Source organism: Acomys minous (assembly GCF_964271855.1).
Source record: "Acomys minous genome assembly, chromosome: 15".
In the NCBI taxonomy this organism is placed as follows: domain Eukaryota; kingdom Metazoa; phylum Chordata; class Mammalia; order Rodentia; family Muridae; genus Acomys; species Acomys minous.
The window spans coordinates 31,164,282-31,183,204 of NC_140497.1; the positions used below are offsets into that span (position 1 = coordinate 31,164,282).

At 36.8% G+C, this 18,923-nt stretch overlaps 1 long non-coding RNA gene across 2 annotated transcripts in view; it reads left to right on the top strand.

Moving 5' to 3' along the window:
• Positions 1–18,923, top strand: part of LOC311584742 — a 609,662-nt gene that overhangs the window by 340,477 nt on the left and 250,262 nt on the right. The window contains exon 1 of one of the 2 annotated variants that reach the window (XR_014774991.1): positions 9,824–9,892. The exons of the other annotated variant lie outside the window; for it this stretch is intronic. This is a non-coding gene — a long non-coding RNA (uncharacterized lncRNA). Of the gene's footprint in view, positions 1–9,823; positions 9,893–18,923 lie in introns of those variants that run through there. 2 annotated transcript variants of the gene reach the window in all.

Genomic DNA, 18,923 nt, shown 5'->3' on the forward strand with positions numbered 1-18,923 from the left:
TGATTAAAGGCTAGAGATTGTGATTGTAGAGAGGTTATAATGTTGCAGGTCTCGAGCCTAATTACCATTTATCTTGGGATAACTTTAGTCTTTAAATAGCCATAGCCTGCCTACCTCTGTGTCTGTGTCCTTGTGATTAGTAAGTGGACCCTTTGGGAATGTATTAACTTATCAGGCCACTAATCTCCATCAATCAAGAAGCTCAGAATCTTGTCAGCCTCTGAGGCGTAAGCAGAGATTTCCTAGTTTTGATGTAACCACCTTCTTGATTTTTCTACCAATGTATTTGAAAACTGTCTTCCTGACTCCATGGAGTTGTGGCCTCTACATGTAGGACATGATGTGCATGGTTTCCCCTCCCTCACGTCACACAGTAACACACATGTGCATGTGCGCTCACACATACACACACACACACACACACACACACACACACACACACACACACACATAAACAGTAAACACAAATTAAAAAGAGAAAATGTTATATAAATTGTGGTGTTATAATTACTGGCCACTTACCTCCTGATCTGACAGGAGCTACTGCTTATACACAAAACAATAACCACACAGTGCAAAATTACTTTTTTACTTTTAACCTTTCAGTATGTGATACTATTCAGTGAAGAAGCTCTCTTGTCTGTTTGCGATAGAAAAAGGTAGAAATGTGCATGCCATCAGCTTGAGAAGCCTGTGGATTTCCTGGTCCTGTCGAGGAGTTCACAGAGCACCACCTAAAAGGATAGAAATAACTCGACACGGGAACATGGCCTTTCAGCAGCAGATACAGCTTTACACCACACGTTATTACTTCTTGTAAAAGCTGCATTCCCCTTTCTCATCTCTAGATCATCAGATGACAGCTCTGGCAGAAATAAATAGCAGGTGGGATGACATGTATTTGTGGACCAGAGGTGATCGGTTGGCTTTAACATATTGCCACGTCTCTTTTTCCAGACTCGCCTTCCTTTTTTTAAGGCTCAACACCTCTTCTTTAACATAATGATTAGATTCAAGACCTGCAATTCAGTCAAGATGCAGTCACGGGTCAATGTGCTCCTATTATCACAGCTGGGGCTGCAGTCCTAGTTTGCCTCTCCATGAACAGGGAGTGTATTCATCTCAGCCGTGCCATCCTGGGCAATGTCAAACACCGCTCACATTCTTTCTCAAGAAGCTGGTCTGTTAGATTTCTTTGTTTCTTATTATTTCAGGGTCCATGAGGCATGTGTCAAATGTCTACTTTTAATTTTTCTGTGTTTGCCTTAGAGGTCAGTTCCAACTGAATATGACCCCAACAGCTGAAAACAGAATACAGAGATGCCAGAACCTTGGCCACAGAGAATGGAAATTTGAAGGGCAACATAATTGCTGAGTTTTCACCTGGCTACAGGCAAAATTAGACCACATTCCTCATACAGCTCTGCCTTAAACACTGAAGAAATCACTTCTTTATCATGTGTATGACTCTTAAGACTAGTAACTATAGTTCTTGGAGATTTGGGCCATGGTCAAGCAGCCCAGTCTTTGGAAAATATGCCTTAATGCTTAATAGGCAATAATAGGTTCGTTTTCCCAACATGGAGAATTGGACATAGTGGTATTCCATGTAATTCCATGTAATTCCAGGTCTTGGGATGTGGAGGCAGATGTATCAGGAACTCAGGGCCATCTTTAGTTACATAGAAATTTCAAGGCCAGACTGACTTACATGAAAGCCTGTCTCAATCAAACCCACAAACTAAAAACAAAAATGTACATTTTAAGAAAGAATTTAAAATACTCTGTAAAAACACTCTGGTCTCTAACTGGGTCTTGAAAATCTTAGAGTTGTAGCCAGGATGATGCTTTATTAGCATGAGTCCCCTTTTGAGAATTCCCATGTAAAAATAACCATCACAATTGAGCTGGGTGTGATGGCGCATGCCTTTAATCCCAGCACTCGGGAGGCAGAGGCAGGTGGGTCATTGTGAGTTCAAGGCCAGCCTGGTCTACAAAGCAAGTCCAGGATGGCCAAGGCTAACACAGAGAGACTTTGTCTCAGAAAAAACCAAAAACCAAAAAAACAAAACAAAACAAAACAAAGCAAAAACCAACCAACCAAACAAACAAACAAAAACTAAACCCAAAACAAAACAAAACAAACAAACAAACAAACAAAAATCACAATAGGAAAACTTCCAGTAGAGAAATTTGAGACCGTATGAACACTAAGTAGGTTCACAGCCTAAGGTACTTAGTAAAACTTTGAATCATTTTCCTTGTTTGTGCAAACCAATTAAAAATTACACAATGAATATAATAAAACACTTTACATATCTTCCAATGTAACATTTTAATAAGTCTTTGAGAATTTCATACAGTGTATTTTGATCACATTAACCCTGCACTCCCTACTGCTGTATTCACCCTAGATCTATTTTCTACACCTCACTGTTTCCAAAGTTGTGTTTCTGTTTGCTTGTATCCCCACCCAGACTAATATGTGCTACCTCATGTTCTCATGGGTATGAGATCATCCAGCAGAGCACAGAAGGCCATACCCTTAAAGAAAACTGACTCTACCTCTCCCAGAAGCCATCAGGTCCTTAGCTAGAGGTAGGGACTCATGAGCCTCCCTCCCCACTATGCTGGAATGTTGTTTGGCTTGATATTGTACAGGTCTTTGTGCAGGCAACTGCAGTTGCTGTAGCTCATCATTTTGCACATCTTAAATGAGTGAATATAGAATAGCTGCTTTCCATTTATTATTCAGCATCACCAGCAACATTTCAGGCTCTTCTACAGTGTCAGAGATGTGACTAGGGTTGATATTGTTTTGATGCAGACTTTATTTACAGTGGAGCAAACTTGCCCTTAGGTATCCAAATTTCCATTGCTACAATGAATACTAGCTTTGAGTGGTAATTGGTTTTCATAGTGTAGTGTGATAGTGGTTCCAGATAGAGAATCAGTTGGACTCTTGACATGAATAGCATTGGTGTTTGTAAACCTTTGTCTCTAGGACGTTGTATTGTATTGCTTTAGGTTCTTTATGATGACTCGAGCCATCTTTCTCACAGACACCAGGGTTCTGCATTGCTTTGTGTCATGAAATTATTGCACATAGGCTACCCTTCATCATCCTCATTTATTCTGTTACCTCACATTCCCTACCCTCTTCTATCTGGTTTTAAGATTACTATAATTGTAGTGGTTCACATGATTTATGTAGGTATGATTATGAAGGTAATATTGTGGTGGTCACATAAATTGTTGACGAGAGTATAAATACGGATTAAGTGGGGACATATCTCAGGAGTAGCGTACCTGCCTACTATGTTAAAGCTATGAATTAAATCCATAGTGCTCTCTCTCTCTCTCTCTCTCTCTCTCTCTCTCTCTCTCTCTCTCTCTCATATGCACACATGTACACACACACACACACACACACACACACACACACAGACACACAGACACAGGAAACATAAATATAGAATTTTTAAAAAAAATCTGTAAATACCTACCTTAAAGTATGTTAGGCTGAGTATCTCTTTCCTAAGAGATATAGTAGTCAGGTTGTGTAATAGTTTGACCATTTAATAATTGCTTCATTATATCAATAAAATTCAGTTCTGATTATGTTCTCATTGAAATATAATATACACAAACTGTATAAAGTAGCAAATCAATGGAATTCACAGACATGTAGAATAGCTAACCTCCACCCAGATGAAGAGAGGCAAAAAGTTTGTAGTATGAATAGGCTCTTTCAGACTCTCAAGTGCCCCTTGCAAGGTAGTTGCTATTCTGAACTTGATAGTCTTCAATTAGCTTTCCAATCTGAGCACCATACTAGTGGAATTGGAGTGTGTACTGTGTGAATCATTTTGGTGTGAATCTGTAGATAGTATTTCTCTTTCCTACTCCCTGAGGGCGCTAACCATTATTACCAGTCCCTTATTGATGTGTTTAGGTTTTAATCTGTGTTATAAATTTGTTTACGAAAACCTATCATTTTGGCCTACATAAAACACATGCATGTGGTTGATTCTGAGATCTAGCTCAATTGCTTCACATCTCAAGGACCCAAATGTCAACACATCTATTGTTCCACCATGATGAATCCTAATTGTTAACATTAGAAGTATGTAAGATCCATTTCACAAGTCTTTTTTTTTTTTTAAGAATTAGTAAATTTAAAAGCTCTATAGGAAAACCTAAGGAGTAACACACATGGACAATCTAAGCATAAAACCATAGGTCCATAATCCCTTACCTGCTGATTGAGCTCCTTGCCACCTCTGAACTTCTCTGATGGCCTGGCTTCAGCACATTTACCTATTTGGGACATGTGATCCACACACTTCTGTGTTATACCTTGGTTTTACTTCCTCACTATGTCAACCTCCCAACCACCATACATCACATAATACCTTATACATACAACATATACACACACACCTCATATACCCCCCCTCTCTCTCACACACATACATACATGATAACTTAAGTCCCAACCCCTTAACATCTTTAACATCCTCAACTTTTCTACAGTGTTATAAGATTTTCTATCAATCTTCTGTACAGTGTGACTACCATGGTTTATGTTCCCTTTTTCTAGGCATGCTTCAACCAAACTAAAAACAAATCATTACATAACACAAACTATTCCTTGGTGTTATGAATAAGGACGCTATAAATATATTTGAAGATATATTCTGCTGGACTCAAAATGTTGACTTTTTGTGTATGTTTCAAAGAGTAGAACCGGAAAGCTATAATGTATGTAGTATATATTATTTTTCTCACATGTTGTCCACAGTTTTTCGAGATGTTCAAGCCAAGTGTGTCACTCCCAGGCATATTTTAGAGCTTATATAGAAAATTCTCTGCTAGGCTTGGCATTAACAATCCTGTTCATTTTAGGCATTCTGGTGAGTGAATAATGGGAACCTACTGAGATTTTAAATTGCATTTCTCTTATTAAATAATTAAGCAGAATACATCTGACAGATGATTAATATAAGGGACTCAAAAACAAAGAGTCAAAAATAAATGACCCATGTGATAAATTGGTAAAGGACTTGGACAGAGAATCTCAAAACAAGAAAAAAATGGCTAAAAATATCTAAAAAAAAAAAAAAGAAAAGAAAAAGTTCATTGTCCCTAGCAATTATAGATATACAAATCAAGACAATTTTGAGATTTCATCTTACCTCACTCAGAATAATAAATGTCAATAAAACAACTGACAACAAATGCAGATGAAGTTGTGGGGAAAAGGGAACCCTCATCCACTATTGGTGGAATTGTCAACAGGTGCAGCCGCTATAAAAATCAGTCTGAACAATTCTCAAAAACCTTTAATTACATCTCTGAAGCATAGCTCTACCACTCTTTGGCATATGCCTATAGGACTTGATATCTTACTTCTTAGGTATTTTCTCAGCCATGTTCATTGCTATTTTATTCACAATTGCTAGGAAATGGAAACAACCTTAATCCCCCTTTTACAAATGGAAAATGAAAATGTGGCACACACACATACACTACTGTATACTATTTATCTGTTTAAAAGATCAGAAATCATGGAAATTGCAGGTAAATAGATGGATTAGAAATGCCATATTGAGTGACATGGCTTATATCTGGAAAGAAAATTGTCCCATGTTCCTTTTTATCTGTGGCTCTTAGATTCAAATATTCACATGTTAGTACATATTCTTAAGTAAATGCAAAACCAGAAGAGTAAAAAGAGATAGTTGATGGGTTAAGAGGTTTGGGAAGTGGCAAAAGGAAGAATAGTGGAGTATAAATGATCCGTTCAGGGAAATGAAATGGGAAAAATAGTAGTGCCCTTATTAGGGAGGGATCAAATAAATATAGGAGGTAGGAAGGTAAAATAACAGTAAAGATGTCTGAAAAGGTCATAAGGAATCATACTATTAACTATATACCCAAAGAAAATTGTATTTCACACAACGATGTACATAAATATACAAATAAAATTCATTCATGTTGGCTGACAATTCTTCCTCCAAGAGTCCAAAGACCAACTAACAAAAACACTAACACCAGTAATGAAAAGTCTTCTTTTGACTTGTTAGTTGGAGTTTTCCAAGAGACTCCCCCAAACATTGCAGGCTATTGTTATTGTCCTTAGTTACACCTGGTAGATGGAAGGTAAATCCCTATCGCTGAAGATGCCAGGGCCCAGCAGCCCCTGAAGTACTGACCTGCAAGCCTCCTCCCTGAGGACTAACTTTCATGGCACCAGAAGAAGCCATACAAGCTTTAAAAGGAGAAAAGCAAAGAATAGTCGTACACAGCTCCGGGGATCATGTATCACAAGAATGATTCACCTTGCACAATTAACCTAAGGGTGCAATAGTGGCACACTTAACCTTAGCAGTAACCAATAGCTCTCAGTTTAGACTTAAGATCTGTTCAACAAGAGACAAATTATGTCGAGTTCTAGAAATCTAACCAACTACTCGGGGTTGGTGAAATAATGGGTCCTACATCTACCAATTTATCAAACCAGCACAATCCCTATCTATATTCAAAATTATTTTTCTTATAAGGGTAGTCTTCTCCCTTCATCAAGGAAACTTCTCTTTGTAATAAACAGAGACCATTACAGAAAATGAAACCAACCAAAATACAGAGTGTGGAGCCTTGTTCCAAGGGATACATGTACAAAACAGCTCCTGTACCTAAGGCTCAGGGATCATTGTGGAAATGGGCATGGACATGTTTATAAGATACAGAGGAACAGGAAATTTTCTATGTGATTGTGTCTCATAGTAATGTCAGAAGCTATTACCATAAAGTCTTTCCAACATGACTGCTTAAACTTGAGTTAAACGAGGACAAAAGCATAAACGTGTTACCATTGACAGAGGAAATCCCAAGAGGCCTAAATCCTACAGAACGAACTAAGAAATGTTGAGGACAGGAGAAATAATCTTCCCCAGGGAGAAACACACCACTCATTTTTCAGCACCAAATGTTCAGGCCTGAGCTTGTATCTATGAGAAACATACATACCAGTAACATTATACAGATTGAGTAGATCATATTTTGTGTATTTGGGAACACACACACTATGTATATAGAGAGAATTTGGAGGGAAGGAGAAAATGATGTCATTATATCATAATTTCAATAATGAGTAAAATAAAATGTAAAAGTCAGTTAAATAGAGCAGCCTGTGAGATGGCTTAGTAGGTAGCATCTCCTGCTATACAAGCCTGATGGTCTGAGTTCAAACCCTGGAGCTACAGTAAAGGCAGAAGGAGAGAACTGACCCACGGAGCTGTTCTTTAACTATCAAATGTGCCTCTGTGGCACACGCAATGTCACAAATATACATCACACACACACACACACACACACACACACACACACACACACACACAGAGATAAACAGACAAATAAATAAATAGAAGGAAAGAAGGGAAAAAGATGTTAGCCTCTCAAAGAGAAAGTGTACAATTTCCATAAAATTATCACGTTCCAGGAATTTGGGGTAGCAAAATATGTTATGAATTTCAACCTTATCTTGACTGATTTTAATTTTGAAACACTTAAAGGGAGTTATATTCTGACATGTTTGATCATTCCTCTGAAAACCCAGTAATGAAGTGGAAACAGTGAGGCACGTTAAGCAATTTGAGAGGTGGTGTTACTATTGGTGAAACTGATACTGACATGAAAAATGAATCTGACCACGCCCACTGACCATTCTGGCAATTGTTTTGCTCAAGTGTCTGTTGAGGTTCTTTGTCCATTGAAAAAGATTGAGTTATTGCTCTAATTGATTTGTAAAGGGTCTTTACATTTTCCTGTATGAATTTGCTTTTAGGTGGGTATATTGTGAATTTTATTTGCAACCATGCTGTTAGCTTTTTCAGTTATTTAATGCCTTGTATACATATTTCTTCTTAATTTAAAGAGAGTATATTTTATTGAATATGCTTTATGTTTAGTGTATATTATTTTTGTATAAGAAACTTTGCTTACTTGAAGGTCATGAATATTTTATTTTCACAACTCTTTTCCTAAAGCTTTCCATAATTTCTTGGTCTACTAAAACTTTAATATTCCCCAATTTTTAGAAGACCTGCTAAGATAAAAAGAAATGTATAAGAGTTTTCTTTAAGTATTTAGGCCCAAACAATCTAATAAGGATTTATATTCTTAAAGCATGAGGTTTTTTTGAAAAATAATGAAAATTCAGCAAAAATATTTTATTTCAAATTTATGTAGGCACAGTTACTTAATAATAGGATTTAAGTTTCAGCATTGCATAGCTTCTCAAATCTTGTAACTGAACCAACATTACTATACTCTTTTTTATATTAATTTTTGTACACTACCTACTTTTTATTATAGACACCATTACATATTTAATTTTGCAAAGATATACAAAGAATAAAATGTAGCGTGTTTCAATGTTGAAAGTGAAAACATCCTTTAGCTGATAGCTTATGGTGGTTCTGACAGTGGCTTCTGTGGTTGTTTCTAGAACAAAGGTAAGACACTCCATCTTAATGTTCTGGAACTTAATGTTCTAGAACATTCTGGCACCTTGATATATAGTTTAATTCTATATTGTTTAACATTACACATTATGCAAAATGAGAGATGATTATCAGAGTTAGTTAGATATCTAATTTCTCCAGTGCCATTAATTTTGGTAAATTGGGTGATCTCATATTTGTGAGTCTCTTTCTAGGTTCTGCTTTACTTGTCTGTAAACTAAACAGGATGTCTTGAAATCTGAAAGTATAAAGTTACCATTTTTCTTAAAGTTCGAATTTTTTAAAATTTATTTTTGAGACAGTGTTTCTCCATGTAGCCTAGGCTGTCTTTGACTCTTTGTAGACCAGGCTAACCTAAAATTCACAGAGATCTGCCTGCCTCTGATCCCTGGAGTGCTGGGATTACAGGTATGTGCCATTGTGCCCAGCTTCTCCCATTCTTTTCTTATTTAAGATTGTCTTGGTTATTTTTACTTTTTAAATACTTTTTTTGGGAGGAAATGCATTTTAGAATTGGTTTGTAATCTTCCATGAAAGAAAGGCCCCTTTTCTCCCTTGAATGTGGTTCAAATGGTCTACTAATGTTGAGGCTTATAGTGTGTGTTAGTGGGAAAGGGAGTATACTTACTCTTCATGGACCCTCTTACTTGAAGAGAATTTTAAAGAATAATAAAATAAAAGGAAAAAAAAAGAAATTGCCTTAATCAGGAAGAATGCAGTCTTCTTGGTTGACTGCTGGGATTTCTCAACTCATTGAATATCAGTTGAGTATTTTATATACAAGGAGTCTAGATGTTCATCCTCCCTCCCACCAGGCCAAGGTGTATGGGCTTGCCATGGGGGAATCAGGCCCTTTGTCTTTAAAAACTACTAATCTACATTAACAAGAAACAGACCTCTCCATACCAGCTTTGGTGTAATCAAGTATTTACAGACATTTACTGTGGGTTCCATACCCTTCTAGACTTTAGATTTGTTCATTAGTCTATTGATTTAATCCAGATCCAAAACATTGTAAATTAAGGGTTAGTATTTTGAGTTTTAGCTAAAAACTAAGACTGCAGAGCCTTGAGAATACTGACTTTCAAGAACTGCTCTGAGTCCAATCCTTTAGCTGATGCAGTTCTTTTTTTCCCCATAGGAATAGCAAAGACTTGAGGTTTGCACCCATCTGGTAAAGCAACCCCAAAGCAGATAGCCTAATGACATTTCCATTTTCATCTCCTTATTCAGAAGAAAACACCAAACAAAGTTGAAAGTCTGGGATGATTGGTCTTCCTCATAAGTGATTTTTTTTATAGGAAACTAGAGAGGGTGCAATTATGATGTCAGCACCCAACTAACAATTCACCTTCATGTTCAAGGTAAATATGCAAAGAGCAGAACAAAAATGTTGAGCTTCATCTAGCTCATTGACGTCCAAAAGCTAACATTTATATGTCTCATGATTTGATTTGATTAAAAATTTGTAAGTGTTTGGGGAATCTGAATAAAAAAAGAGAAACGTATAAGTTAAAGAAACAAGTTATGATAAAACCATTTCTGTCTTTAAATGAATTAAGTACTCTTTCTTTTTTCCTTCTTTCCCTCCCTCCCTTTACCATTTTCCCTTTCCACCCCTTTACCCTTTACTTCTCCTTCCTGCCTTTCCCTTTCTCACTTCCTCTTTCTCTTTTTTTTCCCTCCAATTTAAAAATAAAATAGCCACATCGTGTCAGATTTATTGTTGGGACAAAACACCAGGATAGGCAAACTAAAGGAGGAGGGATATGATTTGGCTCATGGCCTCAGGCCTTCTAGTACATAGAGCCTACATAGTCATTGATTCCGGGCATGTGTTTAGGCTGAACACTATGGTGTCAGAAGCATGTGGCAGAGGTGACTAGCTCCCTACTGGATGGAAAAATAGAAACAGAATGGGGCCAGGAGAAGATGTAACCCTTGAGGATACACTTCCATTGACCTATGCAGTCCAGATAGGCCTTACCTTCTAGAGAAATAACTTGTGTGTTGTATAGATGTAGCAGCTGTCAATAAAAATCTGGTTGACCAATTAACTGTGCAGAGAGGGGGAGGTTGGAGGTGGGACTTCCTGAGAGAGAGGGAGGAACTCTGGGAAGGAAAAGGACAAAAGTTGGAGGGCTTTTCATCAGGAGATACAGGGAGACAGATGTGATTGTGGGCACGGGAGGATAGGAGAACAGGTGGATGTGGCAAGGTACACACATGCACCTTAGACGCTCAACTTAGATGAGCTAGTTGAGAGTCTGTCCAGCTGAGGCCTAAGCTTTGAAATGTTAAAAGGTCTTTGGGCTCATGAAAAGACATAATGCTGGTCTTCAATATTACTTCTTAAATTTCTAGGACCTCCTAAGTTAGTGTCAGTAGCAAAGGAGCTAACTAATCATCATGTGGCCTTTGAAAGGATAATTCCTCCGAGACAATTAACAGTTTTCTATCTTTCCAGAATATTTGGTACTTTTCAAGTAGGACATTGTTTTGAGACAGGGTCCATTTTTGTAGTCCAGACTACTTTTGATTTTGTACAAGTGCTGGGGTTACTGGCATGGGCTACCACAACCTAGCTGTAAATACAGTTTTTATTTGATTATTCACACCCAATTTTAACTGAAGATTTTGACACAGATGAAAAAATATATTATTTTTAAAGACACTTATTTGAGCTTTTACTTCAAAATTCATTTTACTATTACAATCTGCCATTCTGACTTTAATTTGATGTGAATGACTCTCAGATGAGACACACCTCTTTTTCATTACATTGTGGGAAAGACTGTGGTTTTTTGTTGTTCTTTCTGTGTATAATTAATTTGGTTTTGCTCTCTGATGCAAACCTGAGCTCCTTTTTTTTTTTTCATATTTAAAAAGCACAGCAGTAAATCATTACTTCTATTTTATCATGTGGCACAGATGGTCCATATCATTGAAATCTGTAAGCTATGTCAATGCCATTTTTGGATACTGAGGAACAAAAGATGAACGGGGTTTTCCCATAGAATTGAAAAGTACAAATGACCATTAATGACATTTTAAAAAACTTTTGCTGGTTCTCAGTTTGATTATTTGAAGAGAATGCAAATCCATAGCTGCTTTAGACTTCTTTCTATACATTCATTTATTTTCTAAGTTTAAATCCTCTTAAATTTCAGTTTAAGTTGAACATAACATTGTGTGTCCTTACTAAAGATTACTTCAATCAGGATGGTTAGCCACAGTTAGAACACTGATGAGAACACACTCAAATGGACACCCTCATAAACTTATATTCTTACCTTTTGAGAAATGTTATATATTCCTGCGTTATGCCAAGTTAAGATTTTAGGGTATGTGGGTATGTAGGAGTGTGTGCCATGGCAGCAGGGTAGGGGCCACAGGACGGCTTGTGGGAACTGATATTCTTGCAGTATGTGGGCTGTGTGGATTGGGCCACCTCTTCAGGCTTAGAGATGAGCGCCTTTACCTACTGAATCATCTCATTCACCTCACCCCGCTTTTATGGAAGAATTTTCTACAAAAGATAATTGAAATGATTTATATATTATATGTAAAAAAGGATTCACTACTTTAAATATGATTGCACAGAGAGAATGTCACACAATAACTACTTAAAATATCAGGCAAAAGCCTGTACTCTACAATCTAATAGAATTGTAATTTTATTGCAGAATGGAAAGAAAATTCCTCAAAGCAGCAAAGATTTATGCATCCAGACACATTATACATGAAATTCTTTCTTCATTGTACTTAATCTTATTTCCGTAAATGATTTCATAAACACCTTTTAATATGATATTCTTATCTTCACATTTAACAGAGATTTTAACGCTATTGAAAATTACCTTCACTCAGAAATGAGATCCAGAGGTATAATATACTTGGTTCCTCCTCTAAAAATAGTTTATAGTTCTCTGATTTAAAAAACAGTTAAAAGTTCCAGAAATAAGTGTCTATTGATGTCTGGAGTCCTGAATTTACTTTTGTAGAAAAATAAAGAAATTATTGGTAATTAATTTACCCATGAATCAACAATCGATTTCCTAGGCATTAAACCTTCATAAAAAACATGTGTAACCTTTAAAATATAATTTTTTAATTGCTAAAAGGTGTTTTTCTGATTGCTTATTTATGTTATTGTTATTTTAAATCAGATATTATTAGAAAAGAAAATCTTTAGATTTAGTAAAATAAAATTAAGGCAATTATAATGACAGCAATTTCATATTCCCAGTTTCCACTATAAACATCTTGCATTATTACAATTATTTTCTGTTAATAACTAATGAACCAAAATTTGACATCTCATTGTTGACTGGTCTATGCTTTGTTCAGGTTTAAAAAAAAAACTAAACTGATTTCCTTTATTCCCTTCTTCATTCCACTTCTGATGCCACATTCAGTTTGGTTTTCTTGTCTTGAGCTCTTCTTGGCTATGACAGTTTTTCATACTTTTCTTATTTTTATGACTTGGAAGTTTGAGGGCACTACCAAGGGCCCATTATAGAATGCTCTTCTATTGGCATCTGTCTGATGTTATTCTCATCAGGAAACTGGGTTGATTGTTGAAGGAATGCTCACACAATACAGCACCACTTTCTTCGTGTGATAGCAAAGACACATACTGTCAACATAATTCAAAACTACTTACTGATCCTAAGTTTGATCCCTTATTTTAAGTAGGTGAATCTGGACTTTCAACTTTAAATTTTGAGATTATATTTAAGAAATAAAAATAAAAGCAAACAAATAAACCAAAAGTACCATTACAAATCCCTTTTATTTATTTATTTATTTTTTATTTTTTTGTAGGTGTGTTTTCTTGTTTTCTTTTTTTAAAAATTTTATTAATTTATTCATATTACATCTCAATAGTTATCCCCTCCCTTGTATCCTCCCATTCCTCCCTCCTTCCCATTTTCCCCTTACTCCCCTCCCCTATGACTGTGACTGAGGGGACTTCCTCCCCCTTAATATGCTCATAGGGTATCAAGTCTCTTCTTGGTAGCCTCCTATTCTTTCTCTGAGTGCCACCAGGTCTCCCCATTCAGGGGACTTGGTCAAATATGAGGCATCAGAGTACGTGTGAAAGTCAGACGTCACTCTCCACTCAGCTGTGGAGAATGTCCTGTCCCTTGGCTAGATCTGGGTAGGGGTTTAAAGTTTATGGCCTGTATTGTCCTTGGCTGGTGCCAAGTTTGAGCGGGACCCCTGGGCCCAAATCTGCCTATCAGAATGTTCATCTTGTAGGTTTCTAGGATCCTCTGGATCCTTCAACTTTGCCATTCTCCCATGATTCTCTCATCTAGAGTCCCAATAGGATGTCCTCCCCTCTGTCCTAGTTTCCTGGTTAGTGAAGAATTTCATAGGACATGCCCCTTGGGCTAGTATGCAGATATAAGTGAATATATACCATCTGAGTCTCTGCTTTTGGGTTAACTCACTCATTATGATGATTTCTAGCTCAATCCATTTATCCACAAATTTCGGGAATTCCTTGTTTTTAATAGCTGAATAGTATTCCATAGTGTATATGTACCACAGTTTCTTCATCCATTCTTCTACTGAGGGACACTTAGGCTGTTTCCATGTTCTGGCTATTGTGAATAAGGCCGCTATGAACATGGTTGAGCAAATTTTCTTGTTGTGTGCTGGAGCATCTTCTGAGTATATTCCAAGGAGTGGAATAGCTGGGTCTTGGGGAAGCCCTATTCCCAGTTTTCTGAGATAGCACCAGATAGATTTCCAAAGTGGCTGTACTAGTTTGCATTCCCACCAGCAATGAAGGAGGGTTCCTCTCTCTCCACATCCTCGCCAGCATGTGGTGTTGCTTGAATTTTTGATCTTAGCCATTCTGATGGTGTAAGATGGAATCTCAGAGTTGTTTTGATTTGCATTTCCCTGATGACTAAGGACAAGTCTTTTTATTTTGTATATAACCTAAAAAACAATTATTAAATAGAGAATACAATCTTCAAATTATAAAAAAAAAGATGTTAAGACATGCCCTTGGGAGACAGAAAGGTCAATTAATCAGGAGTTCAAGGTCAGGTATGGCTACTTGAGACTCTGTCTCATAAATACACATAACCCAATAGTAAACAGAAGTTTATGGTCTATATGAATGATGGGAGAAAAACCCCCAAGAAAAATATTAATATCAAATGCCAAATACAAAGCACAGAATTAGACAATTCAGAGAATCATCACGGGAGAAAGGGCTCCAAAGTAACAGGATGGAAGCCTCAGAAATAGGTTGCTTCCAGAGAATCAGATATGTGCAAATGAGACGCACTGGTCACAAGATAGTGATGGAGATAAGGATTGAGAAAGTTTAAATATTTTATTAAAGCTCAGTCTATTACTGAGCAACCCGTGCCATTATTCATCCATAGGACACACTTTTAGACACAGGTTCTCTGAGCTGAGAGGCCTTTTCCTGTGAGATGAATAGGATGAAAGAACAATCAGATTGCAATAACGGAGTAAAAACCAGGAAGTGACAATAAAAATGTTTGAGTTGGTTAAAAGTCACTCGTAAAACTATACTTCAACACTCCAAGTTGAATTACGCACTCTCAAAACAACAACAACAACAACAACAACAACAACAACAACAATAACAACAAAAAACAAACCAAAAAACCACTCAGGAATATAAAACATGAAATAGCAATGACAGATCATAACAGCCAGAACAAAGGAGTTTGAACCAGGAACATAGGTAAATCTTTTTCACAGATGAAGGAAAGATAAACATATCAATTAGATTTGCAAAGAAAGAAGTAGAACATAAGATTATATTATAAATGAATACTAAATGGAAAGGACCCACAGATATGTGAATTAAACAAACAAACAAAACCCCAAAACAAAAACAAACTTCAGAAGCCTTAAAGAAAAACAGATAAACAACAAATAAAGTTCACACAAGTAAGCAAGCTAAGATCAAGAAGAATAAGAAGGTCGTGGCTCAGGTGTTAAAGGCTAGGCTCACAACCAAAAATATAAAAGTTCGGTTCCCAGCACCCACGGCTGTCTCTCCTGGCCTGCTGGCTCAAATACTGTATAAATAATAAATAAATCTAAAAAAAAAAAAAAAAAGGTCCACCACTCATGCAGTCTGAAGTCTGAAGAAGAAAACCAAAACCACTAGACAGAGTCAGTACTTAACCAATATCTGAAACCATTTCCAGAAATTAAACAACAATCTGATTACACATATTAAAAATGGTTAAGTTCTAGGAAAATGACCTAGATGTTCATAGTTTTCAACAATTAGGCATTAATAGTAATATCCCAAATTTCCAGAATTTCTAAGCAGGAAAAGTGAAATTGTATGCAAATTAAAAAACATACACTGAAGAAATTTATTTTTTTCCTTTTTTCCCATGTGTATAATGTATAGTGTTTGTGAGCGTGTTGACATGTGTGTGGGTGCACAGGTGTCAGGTGGTGCACTTACAAGTGGGTGTGCCTGTGCTTAAGGATTTGAGGTTGATAGAGAAACTCCTTCTTGATAGCTCTTTCTTGCACTTACTCAGTGAGGCAGAGTCTCTCAAGCAAACCCTGAGTTTCCCAACCTGGATAGTTTCCCCGGCCTTACTGTGCTGGAGATCCTGTCTCCACATTCCAATGCAGTGATCAGAGTGAGCCACTGCTGTCCACCCAGCACCCTCTGGATCCTGGCGACTGAAGTCTGGTCCTCTTACCACATGTCAAGCACTTTAACTGACCAGCTCATGCATAGATAAGCAAATATTTAAAACAATACAGAAAGAACACAATCGAAAGAACAGCAGTGTTTTCAGGAAAGTGTGGCTCAGGAATGACGTATCTTGTCTAGCTACTCCTCAGCTGTCAAGGCACATGTCTGAACATGTCGCATGTAAGGGATGCAGCACACAAGTGGCCATCCTGTGCTCCTTACTTGACGACCCACTTCACCTAACAGGAAACAGCATAGAAATCACTGGAAAAGTGACTGAGTATTCATAGCTGAAGATCTAGCAGTTAACAGGATAGGGTCATGGGTAGAAGAATTATATTTGTACGTTATGTTGTAGGAATTGTGACAAAAAGGAGGGAATAAAACCATGTCATAATTGAGAATACCAATAGCAGTGGCATTAATAAGTGTTAGTGAACCTACCTTGCTTGTAAGTGAAAATCACGCCGAAAATATCAAATGCCATTCAGTGATTTAAAGCAGCTATAAGGGATGGGCTAGAATTCTATCAGCTAAAACAGAACAACAGAAGAGCAAGGGTGTTATTGTTGATACTCTACACCAAAGAATTCAAGCTACATTCTATAAGGCAAAGAATCTGCAGTGCTGTTAATTGTCACAGTCTTCAGTGAGCAGACAGTAGTCACGGGGATCTACACACCAAACCACATAGCAAATACAGTAGACGATAAAGTGTAAAAGTTGCACAAACGATCAGATAAAAGCATATTAATATAATTCTTTAAAACATCACACTCTGAGCCAAAGACAGATAAGTAGACAAATATAAAAAGGCAATGATAAAATATAGTGGACATACACCCTGACAATGAGAGAAAAGATATGTGGGATGTCCACAAAACCCTGACCATATAGTTAAGCCAGAAAAAAAAAAAACCCAACAATTTCCTTAAAGTAGAAACATTTCAATTAAGTTTTTATCATTATAATGATAAAGCCTACAAATTAAAAACAATTTTAAAAAGATGTTTACATCTGGCAATGAATGGGCTGCCACATTAAGAGAGCCCTCAGGGGAGACCTGGTGGCACTCAAGAGGAAGGACAGCAGGTTACCAAGAAGAGACTTGATACCCTATGAGCATATACAGGGGGAGGTAATCCCCCTCAGGAACAGTCATAGGGGAGGGGAATAAGGGGACAATGGGAGGGAGGGAAGAATGGGAGGATACAAGGGATGGGATAACCATTGAGATGTAACAAGAACAAATTAATAAAATAATATATATCTTGGGGGAAAAAAAGAGGGCCCTCAGATCAGACTTAAAAAACTTTTATAAAACAGTCTAAACGTGTGACATGTTACAGTCTATAGGACACATTCATGACAGTCACAAGAGCAACATCATAATGCTGAACTACTATTAATAAAAATAATTGAAATTTGAGTTCTTAGCCCACACATCACAGACAAAAGAACAAATAGCAACAATAAAATCAACAGAATTTTTAAATTTTTAATTTTTTTTCAAGACAGAGTTTCTTAATGTACCTCTGGCTGCTGTTGAGTTCACTCTGTAGAATGAACGAGCAAACCTCAAATTCATAGAGATCCACCTACTTTTGCCTTCAAGTGCTGGGATTAAAAACACGAGTCACTAGTTCCTGGCTCAGAAGAGAAAATTTAAAAGCCCTAACTATGACACAAATAAAAACAGAAGCTAATGGCACGACAGAAAAAAAAACTGCATTAAAACATTACAATAAAATTCTGATTCTGTATGAAAAATGATAAGATAGGCAAATCCATCACTAAGAAATTTGTATTGTATTATTTTTGAGAGAGAAAGAAAGAATACGAAGTTGATTGGGTTGGGAGGGTGAGGAGGATCAGAAAGGATTTGAGAGGAAACAAGATCAAAGTACATTATATGAAAAAATTAAAGAAAAACAGCTAAAGTAACATGTAAATGTTAGGAATTAAGAAGTAAATACATATAATAAGAAAAAATCAAAAAATGTTGCATCTCTGTAAATAGGTGTAAAAATAAAAAGTGATAGATCAATATTTTGTGAGTATTAATGCAAAAATTTAAACTATTTAGGAAGCAGTCTTGTGATGATGCACTTTTGAAAATATAGTACCAGATATTCTAACATGACATTTATAATGCACACAGCTGCTAGGGCATGTATAAAATAGCAGGAGAGGAGCCTTAAAGATTGCATTTGCCAAAGATGAATTAACTGCAAGGACAAGAAGCCTAGAAATTCATTGTAAGGCAGCTGAAGCCTAAGTGATGCAAAGCACTGGTAACAGTTGGGAAAATAGAGACACCCTCTCACTACAGTACTTTACACCTAGACCCTAAACAGAATATGATTGAGAGGAAAACATGGGCTACCAATGGGCTGCTCTCTCTATCTTGTTTGTCTCACAGCACTAATAAGACTTTAAGTTAGCTAGACACTAAAGTGGTTAACAGAGAACAAATGTTTGAGTAAACATGGACATTCACAGAAGTGCCTCTTACTCCTGAAGCTACCTGAAGAGCATCTTCTGTTTTCCCTGTGCCAGAACATCAGTGGATCTGGAACATTCTAGATGTTCAGAGGCCACTGACAAAATGGAGATTTGAACAGCCTATGAGCCCTTGGCATAGCCACTCTATTCCTAGTGAAAACAAAAAC